The 23,441-nt window shown below is 51.7% G+C and overlaps 1 long non-coding RNA gene across 2 annotated transcripts; it reads left to right on the forward strand.

The window, feature by feature from the left end:
* The first annotated feature begins 4,028 nt into the window (after nt 1-4,028).
* On the forward strand, nt 4,029-22,840 carry LOC138843991 (uncharacterized). 2 transcript variants are annotated; one of them, XR_016214489.1, is made up of 3 exons: nt 4,029-5,437; nt 20,517-20,682; nt 21,268-22,840. It is a non-coding gene; the product is annotated as an uncharacterized LOC138843991 (long non-coding RNA). The 2 variants fall into 2 exon arrangements; XR_016214488.1 differs by lacking the exon at nt 4,029-5,437 and having other exon boundaries at nt 20,328-20,682.
* The last annotated feature ends 601 nt before the right edge of the window (nt 22,841-23,441 follow it).

Here is a 23,441-nt window from a genome sequence, read left to right on the forward strand (position 1 = left end):
ATAGTACACAGAACACCGTGTCAGCCATTTCTTCTTTGAAACATTTATTTAGTTGAAAGACTTACAGACAGAACCAGAGAGGGAAGGAGGGAGGGAGAGAGAGAAAAAGAGAGACCTTCCAGTCCCTGGTTCACTCCCCAGGACCAGGAGGAAGCCGGGAGCCAGGAACTTTCCCAGGTCTCCCACGCAGGTGCAGGGGCCCAAGCACTTGGGCATCTTCCACTGCTTTCCCAGGCCACAGCAGAGAGCTGGATGGGAAGTGGAGCAGCCGGGACTGGAACATGATAGGACGCCGGTGATGCGGGCGGAGGTGCTGTGCCGCAGCGCCCGCCCTTTAGCCTTGTGCGAACGTGCAGCTCAGTGGCTCTGACACGTTGTGCAGCCGTCACCGCCAGCCCTCTCCGGCACATTTTCACCTGCCTCACCTGTAAACTGTCCCCACGAAGCTCTGACTCCCCGTGCCTGCACCCCGGGAGCTCTGCTTCCCGTCTGTGACTGCGTACTCCGTGTCTCGTGTAAGCGGGAACACAGAACGCTGGCTTTCTGGCTTATTTCACTTGGCTTCAGATTTTGAACTTTCACCTGTGTTGTGACTTTGGTCAGAATCACCTTTCTTTTTAGAGCTAAATAATGCCCTGTGTTTGCTGGATGTTGCTGACCCACTCACCTGTTGACGGTCGCTGTTTGCTGTTTTTGGAGGATGATTTCTTGGCATGTTTTGCAGGACGCACAGTGTGAGCACGGTTGTTGAGCGGGGTGTATCCACAGTAGTTTGGTGAGGAAGACAGGTTTGCTTTCCTCTCATGTGGAGGGACAGTCTGCGGCCAGGGTGAGACGGTTCCATGGTCACCAGGAGCCTCCGGGTTTCTTCATCATCTGCAGTGCAGGGCATTCCCACTCTTGGTCTGAGGACCATGGGGTACCTGCAGAAGCTCCCACAACCATCTGTGTCCCCACAGGCAGCAGGAAGAGGGACGCGAAGCAAAATGGAGCCCTGCCCCTGGGGTCATTGCTTCTGGCTTCGGAGCTGTGCACCTGCCCGTAAGGAGGGAGGGGCGGGATCCTGAGTGTCAGAAGCAGCCGGTGTGTCCCAGGGTCTTGGAGTTCTGGCTGCTGGTGAGAGTTGAGTGTCAGGCCTTGTGTTGTCTGGAGGGGACCATGTGTGGAAGTTGTCTTGGGTTCATCTGACTTTCGAGTCGGTCCATCAGCTGTCTCCCTGGCCTATCAGTTATTTTTGGAATCTGCTTTTAAATGATGTAACTCAGAGGGCTATGTTGTGTTCAGCAAGAAAAAAAAATTGTTGTTGTGTAGCTGCGGTTGGTTTTCCTTGCATCCCTTTTCTTGTCTTGTTGTGGAACATAGAAACCCAAAGGGGGCACTCAGGTCAGTTCTAGAATTTCAGGAGTGAGCGGAGGGTAAAACAAACGACAGAGGAAAGGAGCGGCAGCGTGCCCAGTCTGATGAGCTTGCCTCTTGTTAAAAATAAATAGAATATGAAATTTTTCATGTCTTCTCTACCCATTTGAGAAACAGCATCATTTTAAAGTCTCTTTCTCGTTATGTTGGGGCATGATTTACTGTGGTACAATCTGGAAGTCTTGAATGTGGAAACCCATTGAATCTCTACATTTCACAGTTTCAGCCTGCACCTGTGTAACCACAGTCATTTTTGTCCTCACCTCGGTCCTCTCAGCCGTAACCCAAGCAGGAGCTCAGCGTGGACCAGGGTTGCTGGATGGGGACCAGTAGGAAACTGTGGCTGGTTCCAAAAAAATGGTCTTCCTCCTCTCAAAAATCAAGCCGTGTCATTTTGGCAAATAGTTTGGACAGTGTTTCAAAAGTGAAACCTGGGGCCGGCGCTTTGGCATAGCAGGTAAAGCTACAGCCTGCAGTGCCAGCATCCCATATGGGTGCCAATTTGAGTCCTGGCTGCTCCACCTCCGATCCAGCTCTCTGCTAATGGCCTGGAAAAACAGTGGAAAGATGGTCCAAGTTTGTGAGCCCCTGTACTCATGTGGGAGACCCAGAAGAAGCTCCTGGCTCCTGGCTTAGGACCAGCTCAACTCCAGCTGTTGAAGCCATCTGAGGAGTGAATCAGCAGATGGAAGACCTCTCTCTCTCTCTCTCTCTCTCTGTGCCTCTGCCTTGTGGTAACTCTGCCTTTCGAATAAATAAATCTTTTTTTTTTTTAAAGTGAAACCTGAAGCTGCCATATGGCCTGTGATTCTCCTTGGTGTCTGCGCATCCCGGAGACGTGAGAATGTGTGTCCATGAGCGTTCACACAAGCTCTGCGCCTCGTTATCCCCACGCTGGACACACCGTGATGAGCACTTAGCCCACGTGGCGTGTCCACACAGTGGCATTCCTTTCCGCTCTGACAGGAGCTGCTGGCACCTGCTGTGTCGCCGGCGCACTTCCCGAAGGCTGTGCTAAGTGTGGGAAACGTCCTCGGGGTCCACTTGAGGTGGCCTCGGGCTCTGCAGGGGTGGTGCCAGCAACACTTTATTACTCATCTTGCAAGCTGGAGTTCCTGATGAGCAGGCAGGAGCAGGCACAGCAAGTAGTTTATACCGTAGCATGCAGGATGCTCACTGGCCATGTACGGTGGGTGTGCACTCTCCTCTGACAGCCTGGCCTAAGTTACAAAGTTACCTTCCTCCCTTCTCTGTCTTTGAATGTCCTCTTGTGAGTTGGCTGCTCCCTGACATCCAGTTTGCCCCGTGAGCTTTGCTGCACCTGCGGGTCAGCCAGCAGTCATTATCCTTCTGGTGTTGAGATGGACCAGAGGCCTCCTTAGGTGAGTGAAAGAAGCCAGACACAGCGGCGCATGACCCTGGAGCCCATTTACATGACGTGGCCGCACAAGGCTGCGCTGATCTTCTTGCATGACCTTGACATTGATTTTCAGGGTTCCAAGTCTGCTTCCTCTTGCTTACAAAGTTCCTGAGCCTGGGTGTTTGTGAAGAAAATAGGCTGGTTTAGACCGGCGCCGCGGCTCACTAGGCTAATCCTCCGCCTTGTGGCGCCGGCACACCGGGTTCTAGTCCCGGTTGGGGAGCCGGATTCTGTCCCGGTTGCCCCTCTTCCAGGCCAGCTCTCTGCTGTGGCCCGGGAGTGCAGTGGAGGATGGCCCAAGTGCTTGGGCCCTGCACCCACATGGGAGACCAGGAGAAACACCTGGCTCCTGGCTCCTGCCATCGGATCAGCGCAGCGCGCCGGCCGCGGCGGCCATTGGAGGGTGAACCAACGGCAAAAGGAAGACCTTTCTCTCTGTCTCTCTCTCTCACTGTCCACTCTGCCTGTTAAAAAAAAAAAAGAAGAAAGAAAATAGGCTGGTTTAGCTCACCGGTAGTGGAGGCAGAAGTGCGAGACAGGAGGCCCTATCAGTTTGGCCTCAGGTGAGCGTCCCTTTGGCTTCCTCCAGTAATGGTGCACGGCATGGAGCTGGGACACACACATGAGTCACAGGGCGAGACCGATGTCAGAGGTGCTCAGGGGTCAGCCTTGCTTTCCCACAACAACCTGGCTCTTGCAGGCACTGACCACCCTCCCAAGGGCGCTGCTCTGGCTCTGCCCACCACGTCTCAGCGTGGCCATGTGTGGTGGAGCGTGGCCATGTGCGGTGGACTGAGCTGCCTAAGCCCAGCCTGTGGGGGACAAACCACACCACAGCACTGCCCTGTCCGGGCTGGCGACTTTGCCAAAGTTGCAAAAGTCCTCTTACAAAGTGGTGCTTTGGGAAGAACCCAAGAATGAAGGCTAGCCCTGTGGTGCTGTTTCCTGGGGGCGTCTCTGGAGTCTAGTCACCCTCCCGTCTCTGTCCTCTGCACGTGGGCACGGCTGTGTCATGAGGGCTAAGTCAGGCAGCACACACAAGCGTGGGGCATAGGCTGACCCTGCTCTGCCTTGTTCCCCTGGAGCACACCCGTCGGCCCCAGCCTGCACCGAGTGGGCGTTTCTTCTCTTCACACAGCTGTTTCATTTCAAGATGAAGACCGAAAACCATGGTGTGTGTTGGTTTTTGCAGGAACAAAGCCATATCACCATCTACATCTGCATCACGAACAACACTGGTGGAGGCAGGACGGGCTGCGGTTAGGAGAGCACGCACAGTCCGGGTGCCTGGGTTTGCTGCTGGCTGGCCCTCACTGGATCAGTGGCCCTGGGCACTCACTTGGCTTCCTTTAGCCTTGTTGTCATTCATAAGTTGGGGATCGTGATGACACCGTTGTCTTTGGTGGAGAGGAAATGACAGACTGTGTGAAAAGCATGACACAGTGTGTGCATGCTAACTACTACCAGCCAGTACAAGTCCTAGGGATCTGTGTACCAGGCCACCCCCACTCTTGGTCAGCAAGCAGGCACTGTGCACTTCAGTTCTGAGTTGTACGTGACGTTGATGAACTGTCAAGCTCTCTTTCCAGTGAATGGAAGCTGCTCTTGCTGTGGCTTTAACGCAAGGCAGAGCCGGGTATGGTCTGACTCCCGTCTCCCGAGTATTGAAGGGAAAGGACAAGACTTGAATTCGGCAGTGTTCCTTTTTTTTTCGTTTTTTCATTCTGCAGTTCTTTTTATTTAAACAGCTGTGGACACTAATACTAGATTAATGGTGATGAACAACTGAAAAGTTAGAAGGAAAACACCATTATTATATTATAAAATACAGCAAAGTTAAAGAGTAAGGATACAGACACCCTTGCTTCCATATAGACTGGACAGACCACTACTATGTAAGCCAATGAAGCCTCCTCCCACCCCCACAAAAAAAAAAAGAAGGAAGGAGGAAGAGGAGGAAAGATGAGGATGTGCAGAGGGGTGCGTGGAAGGCAGTGCCCCCAAAGTGGAGTGTGGACGGAAACACCTCTCCTTGTATAAAGTAAAACCTAACTTTCATGAATTGTAATTTTTGTACAAGTTCAAGTTCAAGTTCTGCATGGGACAGAAGATTGAATTCACGTGATGCTCCCCTGGTGACTTGGACCTTTGTCTTCACCATCACCACCTCTCCACTTTTGCGGCCCCTTCTCTGCATCTCTGGGGTCTTCAGGATGCCTCTGGGGAGCATGGCAATCGTGGCAGCTGCTCCTGTCTGGTGGCAGGCTGCCTGCTCACACCTGGACTGGGCTGGACTGTGGCTTTCATCACTGTAAGAATGGGCCGGAAGCCGCAGCAGGCAAATGCAGGGCCTCAGATGCCTGGCCTTTGTCTCCAGGACACTGTCCTGAAACCAGCAGATACAAAGAACTCCAGATTGCGAGACCAGAGAGGAAGGAGGCCCAGGCCTTCCCGGGCAGCCCCGCCTGGCTCTCCCACCTGCTGAGCACAGCCTACAGAACCGTGAGAAAGGACAAGCCCTGGTCGGAACCACCAAGTGTTGGGGAGGGTGTCCCACGTGTGTAAGGGACAAGCAGCCCCTGAGCACCTCAGCCGGCCCAGGTAAGCCCTGGACCACTGCCCCTCAGGCTGTCTCACTCACAATGAACCTTTGCTGGCTTTGCGAGCAGACTCCGCGTTCGTTCATGCTGATGTGTTAGAACCGGCTGATGTTGCACCTTGCTCTGACCCCAAGCATAGCTTCCATACAGGGGGCGCTGGAGGCTCCAGGGCAGGCAGAATGCTGAGAGGAGCTGACTCCCTGAGCTGGATGTAGGCCTGGAGGTAGAGGAACAAAGGAAGGGGTCTCCCAGCTCTAACCATGCCGTCTGTTCCTGGCCCACAGCAGGGTCTCTCAGAGTTTCAGGCCTTATTTAAATGCCCACAGGGAGGCTGAGAGTCTGACTCACCGGGCCCTGGGGGGACAGGAGTGGCCAGTTTGTGTTTTTGTTGTGCTTCTTAGTGATTCTGGAATTCATACACACACATGCACACGTATGCACACACGCACACATGCAGATTCCACCTCAGGGCAGGCGTTTGGTGCAGAGTGAAGTTGCTGTTCCAGCCGCCTGCTTCCCCTGTCAGAGTGCCCTGGATGGAATCCCAGGACTTCTGTTTCTTACCCAGCTTCCTGCCACTGTGCACCCTGGGAGACAGCAGATCATGGTTCAAGTACTTGCATCCCTGCCCTCACACGGGAGACATAGATGGAGTTCCCACCTCTGGCTGTTCGGGCATTTTGGGAGTGAACCAGTGGATGAAAGATTGGTTTGTCTGTTTTTGTCTCTTTCTTGCTGTATTTCAAATATAATTAAAATAAAGAAATTAAGATGTAGACTCCAGCTCAGCTGAGGATGGTGCTGGTGCCCATGGGTATAGCCTGCTGTGGCCTCCACATAGTCCTGTGTAGCTTTTTTTTTTAAAGGATTTATTTTATTTATTTGAAAGGCAGAGTTAGAGAGAGAGGAGAGAGGGGAGAAAGGGGAGAGAGAGAGAGAGAGAGAGAGAGAGAGAGAGAGTGTTGTCTTCCACCCACTGGCTCACTCTCCAAATGGCAGCAATGGCAGGAGCTGAGCTGAGCTATTCCAAGGCCAAGTGCCAGGAGCTTCTTCCCAGTCTTCCGTGTAGGTACAGGGGCCCAAGGACTTGGGCCACCCTCCACTGCCTTCCCAGACACATTAGCTGGGACTTGGATAGGAAGTGGAGCTGCCGGGAATAGACCTGGTGCCCATATGGGTTGTCAGCGCCACAAGCCCGGGCTGTAATCCACTGGGCCATTGCACACACACACACACACACACACACCCCTTTAGCTCTGTAATGTGGGCTGTCTGCTGTCCTTGGTGGTGAGGAGGAGCTTACATCTTCCCACGAGAGGCTGCAGCTGCTCTCCCTACCAGCCTTGCCTTGCAGAAGCTTCGGCCTCCTGGCACTGCTGTGGAGGGGGCCGTGGGCACTTGTGGCGCACAGCAAGGATGCCCATGCCTGCCCACGTGGAGGAGAAGCCATCCCACCCGTGAAGGCCCTCGTGGCAGCCAGCGTTGATGGCTGGCTTACTCATCCACTAGGTCCCAAATCTGGAGCTTACCGCCTTTTGTTGTAAAATTTAAATCCCAGCAATTAAAAAAAATCTTTGATTGTTTCTGTTTTCTTTTAATTAATTAATTTATTTTTTGAGAGGCAGAATTACAGAGAGAGAGAGAGAGAGAGAGAGAGAGAGAGAGAGAATCTTCCATCCACTGGTTCACACACCAAATGGCCGCAATGGCCAGAGCTGGCCAATCCAAGCCAGGAGCCTGGAGCTTCTTCCAGGTTTCCCACATGGGTGCAGGGGCCCAATCACTTGCTACCACTGCTTTCCCAGGCCATTAGCAAGGAGTGGAAGTGGAGCAGCCAGGACAGGAACCGGCATCCATGTGGGATACTGGCACTGTAGGTGGAGGCTTAGCCTACTATGATACAGGGCCGGCCCCAAAGCCACGTGGCACAGAATCCCCAGGGACAAGGATGTGTGCCCTGAGATGTTTCTCTCTGATTCTTGTTTCCCAGTGTCTAGTTTCCTTCTCTGGGACCAAATTTTTTTTCTTTTTAGTCTTAAAGTTAACAAGAAGCCATGTTGGCTGCGTTAACCAGTGGTTTTAGCGCACCCTGCTGCACACTCCAATGTCAGGAGTGCCCACGTCTGCTCGAGACACCCCCAGCTCTCCGCCTTACACTCACTGGCAACCACTCACCACTGTCCATCTCTGGCTATCCACTGTGGACAGCTCACATGCAGGCAGTCACCTGGCGTGTGAGCTTTTGTGTCTGGCTTCTTTCTTCAAAAAAGTACAGTGGCTCCCAGGTCCATCGCAGCAAGGGGGGTTGGAAGTGAAGCCAGAACTCAGACCCGGGCACTCCTCAGTGCTGAATCCCCTCCTCCTCCATGTGTTTGTTTGTTTATTTTTTAAAGATTGTACTTATTTGACAGAGTTATAGACAGTGAGAGGGAGAGACAGAGAGAAAAGTCTTCCATCTGTTGGTTCACTCCCCAAATGGCCACAATGACCAGAGCTGCGCCGATCTAAAGCCAGGAGCCAGGTTCTTCTTCCTGGTCTCCCACGTGGGTGCAGGGGCCCAAGCACTTGGCCATCTTCTGCTTTCCCAGGCCATAGCAGAGAGCTTGGTTGGAAGAGGGGCAGCCGGGACTAGAACTGGTGTCCATATGGGATGCCAGTGCCACAGGCGGAGGATTAACCTGCTGCGCCATGGAGCCGGCCCCCTCCACGTAGTTTTGATTTGCCTTTCTCTAAAGACCAACAGTGCTGAGTGTCTTCTCATGTGCTTATTGACCATTTGTAAATATTCTTTGGAGAAAAAAATCAATTCATTTCTTTCCCTATTTTTTGAATTGGCTTATTTCTATTTATTGTTATGAGTTTTTTTTAAAGATTTATTTATTTATTTGAAAGGCAAAGTTACAGAGAGGCAGAGGCGGGGGTGGGGGTGGGGAGTGTCTTCTTTCTGCTGGTTCACTCCCCAGATGGCTGCAACTGACGGAGCTGCGCCGATCCGAAGCCAGGAGCCAGGAGCTTCTTCCCAGTCTTCCACGTGGGTGCAGGGCCCAAGGACTTGGACCATCTTCTGCTGCTTTGCCAAGCCATAGCAGAGAGCTGGATTGGAAGTGGAGCAGCTGGGACTCCAACTGGTGCCCATATGGGATGCCGGCATTGCAGGCAGTGGTTTTACCCACTATGCCAAGGTGCTGGCCCCTTAGTTATGAGTTCTTTATAGAGCCTAGGTCCTAAACCATAACAAACACAATTGGCAGGTTTTTCCCCATTCTGTAGGTTGCCTTTTCACTTTAGAACAGTATCCTTTCATGTAAATTTTGATGAAATCCAGTTTTATCTATGTTATTGTTTGTTGTGTTTTTGGTGTCATATTTAAGAGGCCATTACCTAGTAAGGCCAGGCAGTTTTAAATGTCTGTTTTCTCCTAACTATAAATTTAGTTTACAACTATAGTGGTTTTATAGCAGTCTTCGTTCTTACGTTTAGGTCTTTGATCTACTTTGAGTGAATTTTTCTATGAGAAGTGAGGTGGAGGTCAGTATTCTGTATTTGCTGTGGTTTTTGTTTTGCACATGGATATGCAGTTGTCCCAGCACCATTTGTTGAAAAGTCAATTATTGGCTGGTGCCGTGACTCACTTGGCTAATCCTCCGCCTGTGGCGCCGGCACCCTGGGTTCTAGTCCTGGTTGGGGCGCCGGATTCTGTCCCGGTTGCTCCTCTTCCAGGCCAGCTCTCTGCTGTGGCCCGGGAGTGCAGTAGAGGATGGCCCAAGTGCTTGGGCCCTTCACTTGTATGGGAGACCAGGAGGAAGCACCTGGCTCCTGCTTTCAGATCAGCGCGGCGCACAGCTGCAGCGCGCTGGCCACGGTGACCAGTGGGGGGTGAACCAACGGTAAAGGAAGACCTTTCTCTCTGTCTTTCTCTCTCACTGTCTAACTCTGCCTGTCAAAAAAAAAAAAAAAAAAAAAAAGTCAGATATTTTCCTCCACTGGATTATCTTGTCACCTTTGTCAGGGATCAGTAGATCGTAGATATATCAATTCATTTCTGGGTTCTCAGTTCTATTTAATTATTCTACATGACACTCCTTGTGGTAGTCACATACTGTGTTGATTATCATCGTTTTCCAGTATGTTTTGAAATCAGTCAGCATTAAAACTCCAACTTTATTATTTTTCAAGATTTTTGTTTGTTTGCTTTCATTTTTGTGTTTTGCTACTTTGGATTCTTTGTTTTTCCATATGAATTTTAGGAGCAGTTAGTTTGACAAATTGGGAAAAAAGGCAATAGGAATTTTGGTGGAAAATTCATTGGATCTAAAAATTAGTTTGGGAAATATTCTCATCTTTTTTTTTTTATTTGACAGAGTTAGACAGTGAGAGAGAGAGACAGAGAGAAAGGTCTTCCTTCCATTGGTTCACCCCCCAAATGGCCGCTATGGCTGGCGCTGTGCTGATCCGAAGCCAGGAGCCAGGTGCTTCCTCCTGGTCTCCCATGTGGGTGCAGGGCCCAAGCACTTGGGCCATCCTCCACTGCCCTCCCGGCCCAGGGCAGAGAGCTGGACTGGAAGAGGAGCAACCGGGACTAGAACCCGGCACCCATATGGGATGCCGGTGCCGCAGGCGGAGGATTAACCTAGTGAGCCATGGCGCCAGCCCCCAATATTGCCATCTTTTAAAAAAAAGTTTGTTTTATTTGAAAGACAGAGATAGAGAGAGACAGAGACAGAGAGAGAGAGAAAGAGAACCTTCCATCCACTGGTTCACTCCCCAGATGGCCCCAGTGGCCAGAGTTGGACCAGTCCGAAGCCAGGAACCAGGAGTTTCTTCCCTGTCTGCCATATGCGTGCAGGGCCCCCAGCCCTCGGGCCATTTTCTGCTGCTTCTCCAGGCACTTAGCAGGAAGCTGGATTGGAAGTGGAGCAGTGGGACTTGAACCGGTGCCCGTGTGGGATGCTGGTGTCCCAGGCAGTGGCTTAGCCTGCTGCACCACAGCCCTGGCCTGCTTTGTTTTCTGCATGTTTTCATTTTTCCTGCTAGTTGTCCTGGTTAGCACTTCCAGCACGGTGTCGAGCAGAAGTGGTCTGCGTGGGCATGGTCCTCACCCCCTTTCTGAATGTGCGAGGACCTTCTCTTTCACTACTTCGGCACGGCGTTGGCTGCAGGTTTGTTCACAGATGCTACCTAGAGCATCGTGAGTGTTCTTCTAAAGATAATAAAATATTAGTCAAGCATAAGTATTAGACTGTATTCCCCGTTCTGCAATTTGCATTTTTCGTCTCCCAATACATCCTGAAGACCTTCTGGATCAGTACTTGGTTGGTTTTCATGCTATGGATGCAGCATTACTTGTTCAGTCAGTCTGTCTGCTGCGTGAATTCACTTTCAGCAAAGGCTTCCCTGACCCTACTGTTTACTTGGCTCCTGCTGGTGTGTGGGGCGCAGTACAAATGAATCCAGAGAACGGGGCTCGGCGTTCTTTCCCTGTGTTTCCCCACTTCAACCAAAACACCGTGAGCACCATTTCTGCCATCTGCAAGTTTCATGGCACGGTGCTGAGAGCACGGTGCGAGGAAGTCCACAGGACTTTAGATTCAGGGCCGTTCGTGTCTTGTCGCCTTTGTCTATGATGTGTGCATTTGCTGTCTTTGCTGAAGAGAACGTCAGAGTTGAGTGGCGGATTTCCTGATATTTTACCCTAAAGAATAAGGACATTCTCATCCCTAACCACGCTATCATTATTGCACATAAGTTAAAGTTTTTTCCTAAATATCATCACTTATCTGGTCCATTTCCAAATTCCTCTTTGTGACCCAGAATATATTTTTAAGCTACTTCTTTTTTAAAACTATGATACAATCAAAGTGCACACACTGATTTTTGGTTGGTACTCTCTTAAGTCTCTTTTACCTACGACAGATGCCTTTTCTTTAAAAAAAAAATGGGGCTGGAGTTTGGTGCTGCAGTTGAGACACTCCTTAAAACACCAGCATCCACTTCAGAGTGTCTGGGTGCGAGTCCTGACTCTGAGTCCAGTTTCTAGCTATTGTGTACCTGGGGACACAGGGGAGGCCCAGGTGGAATTCTGGGCCCCGGGCTTTAGCCAGGGGTTCCATGGCTTGTGCAGGCATTTGGGGCAGTAAAACAGTGAATGGAAACTCTCACTGTCTTTCTACCTTTCAAATAAAGTGATAGGTAAAAACTTAAAACCCCCACCAACACCAGTTTTTTAAGATAGGCTGAGCTGGTTGTCTATTACAGTTTCCCAATTCTTAATCCATCTGATTGTTTCGGCTTGCTGTTGATATACCCAGGTTTTTTGTCCCTAGTGTCTTCTCGAACCTGGAGGTTGGTCCTAAGGTGTGGTTGGAACCAGGCTAAATATCTGGGGGAATGTTGAGTAACTGATGCCACCTGCTATTGTAGTCCGTCACACGTGTGATGTGACATCGAGTTCTACCCCTCGTGGTGTAAGATGTGTCCTTTGCTTAATTCAGAAGTCTCCTTCCCCCCTAGAAGCTGTGCAGTGTGAAACGGCCGCTCCTTTACCCGTGGAGGGTGGCAAAGGCCGGAGGCGGGGCGGGCAGAGGAGCCACTGCCTCCTTTGCCGCCTTGTACACAAGGAGTCTTCACACCGTCCATGAACAATGCACATTAGGAAAAAAAACCACCAAAACTTAGATTTCAAATTTTTTATACCAAAATAAACTTCATTTCATTCCATTTTCCATGAACTTTTTGAAGTATCCTTAAGTCTCTCAACTCTGTCCAGTGTTTCTGGCGTCTTTTAGGGCTGTACACAAATTTGGAAGCCAGGGGACAGTTGCCCATGTGGCCTCCTGTCTCCTGAAGTGGAGGGGACTGATCAGCTGTCACCGTGGGCTTGCGGAAGGGGCATTGCGTGTGCGAGAGAACCCGGGCCAAGGCCTTGGGCACCAGAGGTGCCCTTTGCAGTCCCTGCCTCTTTGGCAGTTTATGATTCTGCAATTTCTCTCCATTCCACTTAGCAAAAAAGAAAAAAGTCGCGTGTATTAGAGGCACATGATGGTAACTTTCATTTCTTAAAAAAAAAAAAACAACAAATGAAACTCTGAGCACGGGAGAACGTGAGCTCACCCTCTGAGTGAGGAATGCCAGCTCACTGGGAATTCTCAGCCTCAGGACGCTGGCTGGGGCACCTTTGCTGTGTTAATAAGCAGTCCTTTTACTGCACATGACTCAGGAAAATTGTGGGGTAGCTAAGTGACTTTTTCTCAGTGCCACAGGTTAAACTGCATCCCCCCGAAATTCTGTACTTGAAATCTGAGCCCCAGGGTCCCAGAGCATGACCTCATTTGGAAGTGGGGTCATTCCATTTTTTAAAAAAAGATTTATTTTATTTATTTGAAAGGCAGAGTTACAGAGAGAGGGTAGAGACAGAGAGAGCCAGGTCTTGTATCCACTGGTTCACTCTCCAGTTGGCCGCAACAGCCGGAGCTGAGCCGATCTGAAGTCAGGAGCCAGGAGCTTCTTCCGGGTCTCTCACAAGGGTGCAGGGGCCCCAAGGACTTGGGCCATCTTCTACTGCTTTCCCAGGCCACTGCAGAGAGCTGGATCACAAGTGGAGCAGCCGGGACTAGAGCCGGTGCCCATATGGGATTCCGGCACTATAGGCCAGGGCTTTAACCTGCTACGCCACAGTGCCAGGGCCCCCACATGTGATTAATCAGTGTTAGATGAGGCCAGTCCCCTTGGTGGGCCTCACCCGACTTGAATAAGGTCCTAATTTGCAACAGCAGTTTGGCCAGGGAGATACACATATCGGGAGAGCAGCATGTGATGAAAGGGGCAGAGGTGAGGTCCACACGTCAGGGAACACCAAAGAGTTCCAGGAAGCCTCTGGAAGATTCCAGAAGGGCTGGAACAGGTGCTCCCTCAACAACCCTCTGGGAGAGAACACACGCTGCCGACACCCTGCCCGTGAACTTGCAGCCTCCAGAACTGTGGGACGATGAATTTCTGTTGTTTAAGCCACCAGATTTACCACAGTTGGCCACAGCAGCCAGGGCAAATGGAAACACGGGCATCTCCGCCTGGTAGCCGTGTCCTGAGCAGGTACCGTAGCCCGTGCCAAGAGCAAAGGATCACAGGCTTGCACACGTGGCTAGAAGGTCTGTCTTCACCCCAGATTTACCTTGGAACTTAATCCCCTGATGCAACAGTCGCCTTGGGGAGGCGGCTCAGTCTCAGGGACTCCACCCACGTGGGCGAGGTGTGTGCTTACGGCTCCCGGGAGCCGGGTGAGCCCTTCCTGCCCCTGCAGCTCCGCAGCCGCAGGTGCCGCCCCGAAGGCAGTGCGCGAGCCCGAGGCTTGACCTTGGACTTCTAACCACCAGCACTGTAAGGAATAAACTTCTGTGCTTTTTAAAATGACCCGGCTTCAGGTATTTAATTGGAGCGCAGGAAGGGGCTAAGACGCCCAAGGGGAAAGTCTGCGTTTTCTGCAAATCCAGTCTCAGCCCAGACACGTTTTCTGGAGCATCCGTGGGGTGTCCTGCTGCTCTTGGGTCTCTCGTCCGAGCTTGGGCATGTGTCTTCTCTGGCACGTGTCTGGGAATGCTCACTGAACCTTCGACAGAGATGACTGCTTCTCCAGCTGGACTTGAGTCTTGATTGTTTCAGAAACCGGGTGGCTACCTCTTAACGCACAGAAATCAAAATCCTACTTTGGCGTAAGAAAAAAATAATCTCAGTCGTTGCTCACATGTCCAAGGCTAGAACCAGCAGACCACCGGCAGCTGATGCGGAAGAGGGTTCTGAGGCGGGGGCGTAAGACAAAGACTCACTCTCCAAATGCCCAGTCGCTTCTGGGTTCTGCTGCGGCCTCAGCATGTGTAGCTCTCCTACAGGTTACACTGCACTGCAGAAAGCCCGCCGGGGTCAAGTGTGTTTGTGCAAACTGTGGCAGCTGCGCCAAGAGTCTCCTCCCCCGTGCCTGCCTGTCTCGTCCACTCACAAAAGGCGGTCAGCCTGGCTTCGGTCACTCTGACCAGTGGGAGCTCCATGAAGGTTTCAAGCCGACCACCTTCCGACGCTGACATGCCGGCATGGCCCTTGGCAGTGGTTTTAACAACAGTCGGTCCTGCAAACCTATCCATGAGTCTGGATTTCATTGACAGACTTCCTTTCTAGTTCCCAATTAAGTGCTAGGGTTAGGAGAGTCCTAGAAAGAGGGCTGTAGATCTGAGTAGGAAGGGGACGAGGATGGGTTTTGATCGTTATTAATTAGAGTGGAAGTTCACGCATACCTGCCTACAGAGAAGCTCACTGCACCAACATCCGGGCTTAAAACTGTTGTGTTTTGCAGAAGGACCCCTGCTTTGGCTTGGTGGGAGCACCCTCTGGTCTGGGCCCAGCGTGAACCGGCCACACGCTTGCCCTCCCCTCCCCTCCCCACCCCTCGCCCCGCCCCTGGGCTGCCACGCTGCATACACGCGCAGTGCACTAGGCAGTAAAGCCACCCTGCCCTGCTCGCCCAGGCCCGGACGCCGTGGACTGTGCAGCGTGCACACGTTCCTCCGGGAAGACTCCCCAGGGCTGTGCACTGTGGTCCGGCCCTACGCCCTCCCAGAGTATCCCCATCGGCTAGCTGCTGCACTCTGTTCCAGCAGGTGCTTGTAATTCCTTGTCCTGTGCGAATGGCGCCTCCTGCCTGGCCCTGGCGCCCCGTGTAGTGAGGACGGGGCTGCCCAAGGGGCTGGGAAGGCTCTGAAGCCCCAGCCTCGGGTGGGAGAGGGCTAGAGAAGAGCAAACCATGCCCAGCTGCACAGCCCCCTTTGTTTTCTGCACAGACCTGTCATTCAGTCTTTCCTCCATTGTACTGGAAAAAGCAAAGAGCAAAAGCAGACAGACACAGAGAGAGCTTCCATCTGCTGGTTCATTTCCACAAATGCCTGCCACGGCCAGGGATGGGCCAGGCCTGGAGGAGCCGGGAGGAACCCAGAACTCAGGCTAGATCGTCCATGTGGGTGGTGCGGAGCCAAGGACTTGGGCCATCATCCACTGCTTCCCAGGGTGTGCAGTATCAGGAAGCAGGATGGGAGGCAGAGCCAGGACTCAAACTCGGGTGCTACAATATGGAATGTGGGTGTCCCCAGTGGCATCCGAGCCAGCACACCAAATGCCTGCCCTCTGTCCATCGCACGCTCCGTTTTTAGTGGTGGAGAATTACGTAACCGGCAGGGTCTCAGTTAATACTTATTTAATATTTTATGAGTATATCAGTACTGTATACGTGGAAGTATCAAAATCAGTGAAATCGAAAAAGTTCGTTCTGCTTTGTGGAAAACAAACCCTTCTGCTGTAGTACATTTTTCCATTAAAAAAAAAAAACACGTTATTTTCAGAGTCCTGCCAACAACACTCCAAATGTAAGTGCTAGATTTGCAAATAGGCTTATAGTCATATTTAGAGAATATGCATATTCAGAGACTTATTATTCAGGAAATATTTGGTTATCTTCAGACTAAGTAAAACCGCTAGAAATAAGAGGGTAAAATATGAGTAAGTGGGGAAAGTTAGGGAGCCTGAACAGTGGCCAGGACAAGAATAGCATGGAGAGGAAGGGGTGAGGAGAACTGGGTGATTTTCTGTTTGGGTTTTCTGTCGCCACCACTACCTGAGGTTCAGTTCAACCCCACGCGGTTTCACAGTAACAGTGCTAGGCTCACAGAGGCTCGGAAAGTGTGCTGTCCCCAGGGTCCTGCTGGTGGCCAGAAGGGGCATGGCACAGCACGGGGGCTTGTGCCGACCTCTGCCAGTTATGAAGCCACTTGTAGTGGAGGGGTTGGGCTTCAGGTCCGGGGGTGGGCTCGCATTGGTTACCCGTGTCACAGGGTCCCACCTCCTGCCAGTGGTTGGTTCAGAGCGAGGTCTAAGCCATACACAGCCTTCCCCAGGCCACAGTGGTTGGTGCAGTGATGGTTGTGGGAACCACCTCATTGGTTCAAGCAAGTTTTCTGAGGATTCTAAGGAAGGTTTCCCGGATCCCGAAACAAGACAGGCTGTGGGGTGTTCTGGAAGCCCCTGCTGGGGATGGAGAAGAGGGTCTGCACCTGTGCAGCGTCAGGGCAAAAGCTGTCAACACGAATCTGTTGTCACAGAACTCACAGAGAAATAGATGCGGAGCCTGGATCAAGCCTTCCTGAAGCTGCCCATCTGTTTAGCTTTTAGTTCTGTGAGTCAGGAGATCTTTTTATTATTCTTTATTATTATGATTTCAGGCAGTTCGAGTTGGCATTTCTTGTCCCAGTGAGACAGGAATTAAGCATACCATGAGAATATGATACATGACATAAGGAATTTACTGAAAGGGGTGAGTGTGTGGTGCAGTGGTTAGACCACCACGTGGGATGCCCACACTCAGTGTCTGGGGTACCTGGTTCAAGTCCTGACTCCTCTGCTTCCTGCTAACACGCTCCCTGGAAGGCAGCAGATGGTGGCTGAAGCACTTGGCTCCCCGCCTCCAACATGGAAGACCTGGACTGTGTTCCTGGCTCTTGGCTTCAGCCTGGTCTATGCCTGGCTGTTATAGGCATTTGGAGAGTGAACCAGCACATGAAAGATCTCTGTCTCTTTCTCTCTCTGCCTTTCAGATCAAAAGTGAGAACTTCTTAAAATGCTAAAAACAAAGGTTACACTAAAAACCAGAGCAGATTGAAGCAGGGGTGGGATCCCATTACTCGTTCTCGGGGAGTGCAAATAGTAAAACTGCTATCAATAGGAGATCGTGCTGTGCTTATAAGAACCAACTGAAACCCAAGAGAACAAACAGCGAAGATCGGGAAGAGAAACCCAAGTTAGAAATGAATCAGAGTTCAAGAGCTGCCAGAGCTCTCACAGGTTGGGGAGGAAAACCCCAGGTTTCCTCCCCGAGGGTGAGGCTTCCTGCTCAGAGTCAGAAGGCGAGGACCCCAGGTGCTTGCACTCCCAGCCGGGTTATTCCTGCAGCGTGGCGCGGCCTCCTCTCTCCAGACATGGAGTGAAACAGGAGAATGGTATTTTGAAATGTCAGCAAAGGAAGAAGAGTGAGGAAAATACTGCATTTTTATTTAACAGGGATTTGGGAAGCTCATAATAGAAATTTTGGATATTTTGTTTTTAAATAAGACAGTGTCCTTTACCGAAAGGTTGAGCATATGCTGCCGTGTGGAGCCACCTGGGGTAGCAGTGTTGCTAAGCGCCCACCACAGCAGGGCAGGGCCGGCTCCCCAACGCTGTGGGGTCCTGTGACCCACCCCACCCCAGCTGTCAATCAGCAGGCTCCACGCATTCTTTTACAACATCAAGCCGTTCCTGGTGCCTGGCTGTTAAGACACCCATGTCCTGCTCCCGAGTCCCTCGATTCAAGTCCCAGCTCCTGCTCTGGATTCCAGCTTCCTGCGAGGCAGCAGTGGGTGGCTCAAGTCCCTGCCACCCACATGGGAGGCAGATGGAGTTCCTAGCTCCCTGCTTGGGCCTGGCCCAGCCTTTGCCACTGCAGGCACCCGTGGAGTGAAGCCGTAGATGGGTGCTCCCTGTCTCTTCTCACGCACGAGGAGTGTGTTCATCCCGGTCTGCACCGACACTGGCACGAAGGGAGGCTTTAGTGTTCTGGTTTCACAGGCTGAGCGAAGCAGGAGCCTCCGGCGGAACCACACTGCACGAAGCTGCCGTGGAGCGACTCCCTGGCTGGCCGACCTGGGCTGTGTTCACGGGTGCTGTTCCGATTGCGCTGCGATCTCACACGCCTTGTGTAATCTCAGAGCCTCCACGTCCTCCTTCCTTAAATAACAACCGAGCTGCCACCTGCGGCCTTGCTGTGAAGATCAAAGGGGCACGGCTGGGGCAGCCGGGAGCTGCTCTGGGCCCCTCCTGTGTAAGCAGCGGCTCAGTGGACTCCCGTGTCCCCGGAGGAGAGGCAGAGACTCAGAGTGGAAAGGGCCCCACCGCCAGCTCCACAGGCTCAGGCGCCGGCTGAGGAAGCTGCCGGTGAGCCCTGGGCTCCACCTTCTCCTTAAACCATGGCCCACGTGGCCCAGAGCACTGTGTGGCCTGCCGAGGGGGGCTGCCAGGAACTGCCCACTTCCAAGACAGTTCTCAGCTCTGCTTTGCTTTTCTTGTCTAAGGGAGAAAAGCTCCAAGGACAGCAGGGAGTTTAACAAAGGAGACTGGGCCGTTCCTCGTGGCCGTGCCCTGATTCTGCAGCCTCAGGACCACGTGCGTGAGGACCTGCACCTGCCACGCTCCCGCCACGGCCTCCGGGGTTACCCTGGGAACCAGGGGGCCTCTGTGTCTGGAGGGACTTGGAGCGCACTCGGTCTGCCCCTCCCCCTTCTTCCTGGACTCTGATGTGTTTGCAGCTTCCAGAGGGATTTGGAGCACTTTATAGAAATCAGTGCTGTGCCCAACAATACCGTACAGTGGGGTCCGAGGAAAGAAGACCGCGTGCACGGCACTGAGGTGATCTGGCTGATCTTCCAGCAGTTCACGGAAACACCTGCTATGAGAAAGCTATCCATAGACTTCGACATCTTTTCCCCCAAAATAAATGCGTTTTCATTCCACGTTCAGGAAGTTTTCAAAGCCCCCTCGCAGATCCAGTAGTGGCAACTTGGTGTGCTCCTTGGCCTGGTCCGTGACCTGGGCTGGGCCGGGCTGGAGGGCAGGGGTGCAAGCCAGCCTGGGCTTGCGGCCAGCGCCGTGCACCCTCGGGCAGCCACGTAGGAAAGCACCCGGAACTCCATTCGCTTTCCAAACACCGCTGGGCCTGGGGTGGCCGTTGCTGCCTTCCCCAGTGAGGCCCTGACTTCACCCACTCAACCATCCCGGCTAAAGGACTGGTACGAGGAGAGTCCTTAGACCACTTATGTTTAATGCAGTTTATTTGAACAAAACAAAACTTTTCCAGTATGGCAGGCTCTGAAAATTCCAGCCAACGGCTTGATCACACACAGAAAATGAGGGGATTTGCCATATCCCAGTAAGTCAACCAGGTTATAGCTTAACCAGCTAACTGTTTATTGCCCGATCCGTTAAAAGGTTACAGCTAAGGCTCTGTCCTGTCTTTGAGCTCTGCTGGTCTGGGCTGTGGGGCCCAGTGTAGCTGCCCAGCCTACACTCACGGCCACTGCGCTGGCTAATTCCCTGCCTTGGGCCGCCCCGTCTCTGCGTGGCTGCAGCTGCTGTCCGTGTCGTTTGTGGGTACCTGGAAGCTTCCTCCCAGAGCACCTTGGCAGGTGGTCCACAGGGCTCACAGATCAGTTCTGTTCTCGAGCAAAGCAGCTCGTGGGAAGGGAAGCCAGGTAGCTGAGACGGAGAAAGGGGCCCAAATGGCGGTGACACCGAGTTGTCCCGGAAGTGCTATACCGATGGGAGCCGCTGCGTGCCTCCCCGGGGGGCCTCCCTCACGCGGGCAGCCTCAGTCCTGGCTGAGAGAAACTGCCAAGTGGCCGGGCCAGGGGTGTGTGGGGTGAAGAGAACCGCCCTGGCGGCGGTGGGGAGGCTGTGGGGCCGGCGGGGCTGCTGGTGGTGTGTTGCCTGTGATCAGTGCTTGGTGGTAATTAGCTCCCTTCCCATCTGCTTCCTAATAATGTCGCAGAAATCAGAACCTTCATCCAACCTCTACAGATTGTTTTAAATTATTTGGTCTATCTAACAACTGGTGAGAAATTACCAGAAGGTTTCCGAGAGAATGCTGTAATTCATTTACCCAGACTCGAGCGTTTAAATTAGATGAGCATATCATCACTTTTATTTTAGTCACAGTTTTCTTCTCTTGTTTTGATCGGCTGTTTGACTTTTTGCCTTGCCAACCCAGATTCAACTGTCTCCAAAGATGTCTTTAGCTATCATTTTAAAAAATCAGCTCTCTTTTCTTTGGATAATTCTGCAATGTGGAGAATTAAGCAACATTGTCTAGCCGTGCTGTCGACACGTGTGCATTCTTCAGAGAGCTGAATCATTTCCCCGTGGCTCATTGGGGTTTGTCGCAAGGTCCCACGAACAGGTGCTCTTTGGAGAATGGCGATCATCCCATCTGTAGTTCTTTCCTCTTCTTTGCCATATAGAATGTGGGGCACGTGCAGGGAGAAGAACCTACTAAGAGTCTGTACGTCTTGATACGCACGTCTCCAGGCCAAAGACAAGAGACCGTGAATCAAATGATCGCTGTTCTCGTGCGCTTTCTGTTGCTGGACGAAATACCTGAGGCTGGACTCTTTGCAAGGAAAAGGGGTTTGGCTTGTTTTTTCCTCGTAGTTTGAAGTCCAAGAGCATGGTGCTGGCATCTGCTTGGCTGTTTATCTAAGGCTCTGTGCATGGTGGAAAAACAGAGGGAAAAAGCCATGTGTGGAAGAAGCAAGTGTCCAGGAGAAAGAGAGGGAGGGAAGGAGGGAGGGAGGGAAGAGAAGGAGGGAGGGAGGGAAAGAAAGAGGGAAGGAGGGAAAGAAAGAGAGAGAGGGAGAGAGAAGGAGGGAGGGAGGGAGGGGGAGAGAGGGGGAGAGAGAGAGAGAGAGAGAGAGAGGAGGGGCTGGGTTGCTTTGTAACTATCCACTCTGTGAGAACTAACCCACTCTCCAGGGAACCGCATTAGCTTCTGCGCGAGGGTGGGGCCCCATGACCTAATCACCACAGCTCAACGCCCTCACCAAGCCTCAGCACACATTTTGGTGGGTGACAAACCACACCCAAACTGCAGCACTAACAGAATATTCTGCATGAATTAGAATTGTTTTCCTGTCCATCTGTTCTCAGATGAGAAATAGCAGTTGTTACGAAAGCAGAATAACCAAAGAGTGGTTCTTTCTCATTTTGGAATAGGTCGTACTCTTTCGTGTGTCTTCATCTGAAGATGTCAGGTACCCGTGGAAATCTCGAAGTCTCTCGGTGGAAGGTGGAGAGGGACGATGAAGAACCAAGAGGTGAAGTCCTGGAGTCATTTTGCTGCACCCCAAATCAGGATCTCGGAGTACAAATTCAAGGATCAGAAGCCCGATTTGCCACCAAAGCACGTCGGTAGAGACTTCTAGGTTTCGAACCCCAAGCTGTATTTATTTGGAATATGGATGTGCAGGCTGACTTGATGAAATGTTCCTCTGTCGGTCCTGTTTTCCTTCCACTGCATCAGATCTAGTGTAGGCTCAGAATTGGTTTTAGCTGTCTCACCCTCCCCATGCTTTCATCTACAAAAATGGGGATTGTAATACAGCCGTGTGCCACCAGCCGTGGGGACACGTTCTGGGAAATGCGTGTTTAGGTGATTTCTTGATTGTGCGACCATCATCCAGTGCCGTTCCAGACACCTGATGGCACAGCCTACTACACACACAGGAACAGCGTCAGCAGCCTGTAGAGCATGTTACTGTACTGAGTACTGAAGGCAGTTTAGCACAGTGGCAGGTGTTTGTGTACCAAAATAGGGCGAAACCTAGGAAAGGCATAGACAGAATGCTAGGTGGTAGGGACATCAGGGCGGCAGTAACCTCGTGGGACCGCCGTGGTGCGTGCTGTCCACTGCTGACCAGAATGTCACGTGGCACACGCTCGTCCTGAGACGCACGGTACAGAGTTGCTTTGAGGAGACGTGAAGGCCTTCCTGGCTGCCCTGCACTTCCGTAGTTAAGTGTTCAGTGGATGCTAACCGCCGTTATCATTCTGATCAGCACATAAAGGAAAGAAAGAGACAGTGTCAGAGCCCCTGACTCAGGGCAGGTTTCCAGAATGCAAAGGAGTTTTCTTTGAAAAAGAGAAAGCAAGACTCGTCTGCAAAGCTTAGAGCCGAAATCCCGCCCAGCTCCTCTCTATCGCTTCGTACCTGTCTACTGCATACCTGCCTATTACCACCTATCTATCACTGTCTGTCTTCCATCTTATTATCTGTGGCCTTCTCCATTATCCAGGAATACACTTTTTACCCAGCCACTGACCCACTGACCCATGGCCAGTCCACCAGGATGGCACAGAGAAACGGAAATTTCAAAATGCAGTCCAGCAACCGCTGAAGAAATTGTCTGGATTTGCTGACCCTTTCAGGAATGAATGGGCAACCTGTGTTCTGCTTTTATAGCACCATTCGTGGGCCCTACAAACTTGTCAGCTTAAAAATTACCCTGTCATAGATTTTGAGTTCCACCTACGGCTGCCTGGGCAGAGCTGCGTCAAAGGATTCCACAGGCCATACAGAGCTGTCAGCGTCCCCCAGGCTGGACGTTCCTCACCTGAGCTACTAAATAAACAACGATTTCATGTGGCTCGACCTGATTAACCCTGAACTCAGTTACATCCATGCTGAGAATTCCAAGTCAAAGCAGACAATATCTTTTTTTCTCACCCACTTTCAAAACGTGCAGCAAACATATAGCAAAAAATAAAAAGAATAGGAAATCATGATTCACCAGGGTTGTTGGTAGTTTAGAAAATGTAATTAATTCAATACAATTGCGGTGTGCTTCCTTTTCTATTTTCAAAAGCCATTTTAGGTATAGGAAACGGTGTTTTCCAACTGTAAAATATAAGTAAATATCAAAAGGTATAATTTTTAAATCGTAGTTATTCCTAGCAGGAAAGCATGCTATTTTTTTTTTTTTTTGACAGGCACAGTGGACAGTGAGAGAGAGAGAGACAGAGAGAAAGGTCTTCCTTTTGCCGTTGGTTCACCCTCCAATGGCTGCCCTGGCCTGCGTGCTGCGGCCAGCGCACTGCGCTGATCCGATAGCAGGAGCCAGGTACTTCTCCTGGTCTCCCATGGGGTGCAGGGCCCAAGCACTTGGGCCATCCTCCACTGCACTCCCTGGCCACAGCAGAGAGCTGGCCTGGAAGAGGGGCAACCGGGACAGAATCCGGCGCCCTGACCGGGACTAGAACCCGGTGTGCCGGCGCCACTAGGCGGAGGATTAGCCTAGTGAGCCGCGGCGCCGGCTGGAAAAGGTTATTTTTAATAAAATTCTTTACTGCCTTAGACCAAATATTTCCACGTGTGAATATGCCTCCCCTTG

The sequence above is a fragment of the Oryctolagus cuniculus genome, chromosome 10 (genome assembly GCF_051225735.1).
Source record: "Oryctolagus cuniculus isolate XC-2025 breed Fujian yellow rabbit chromosome 10, ASM5122573v1, whole genome shotgun sequence".
NCBI lineage: Eukaryota > Metazoa > Chordata > Mammalia > Lagomorpha > Leporidae > Oryctolagus > Oryctolagus cuniculus.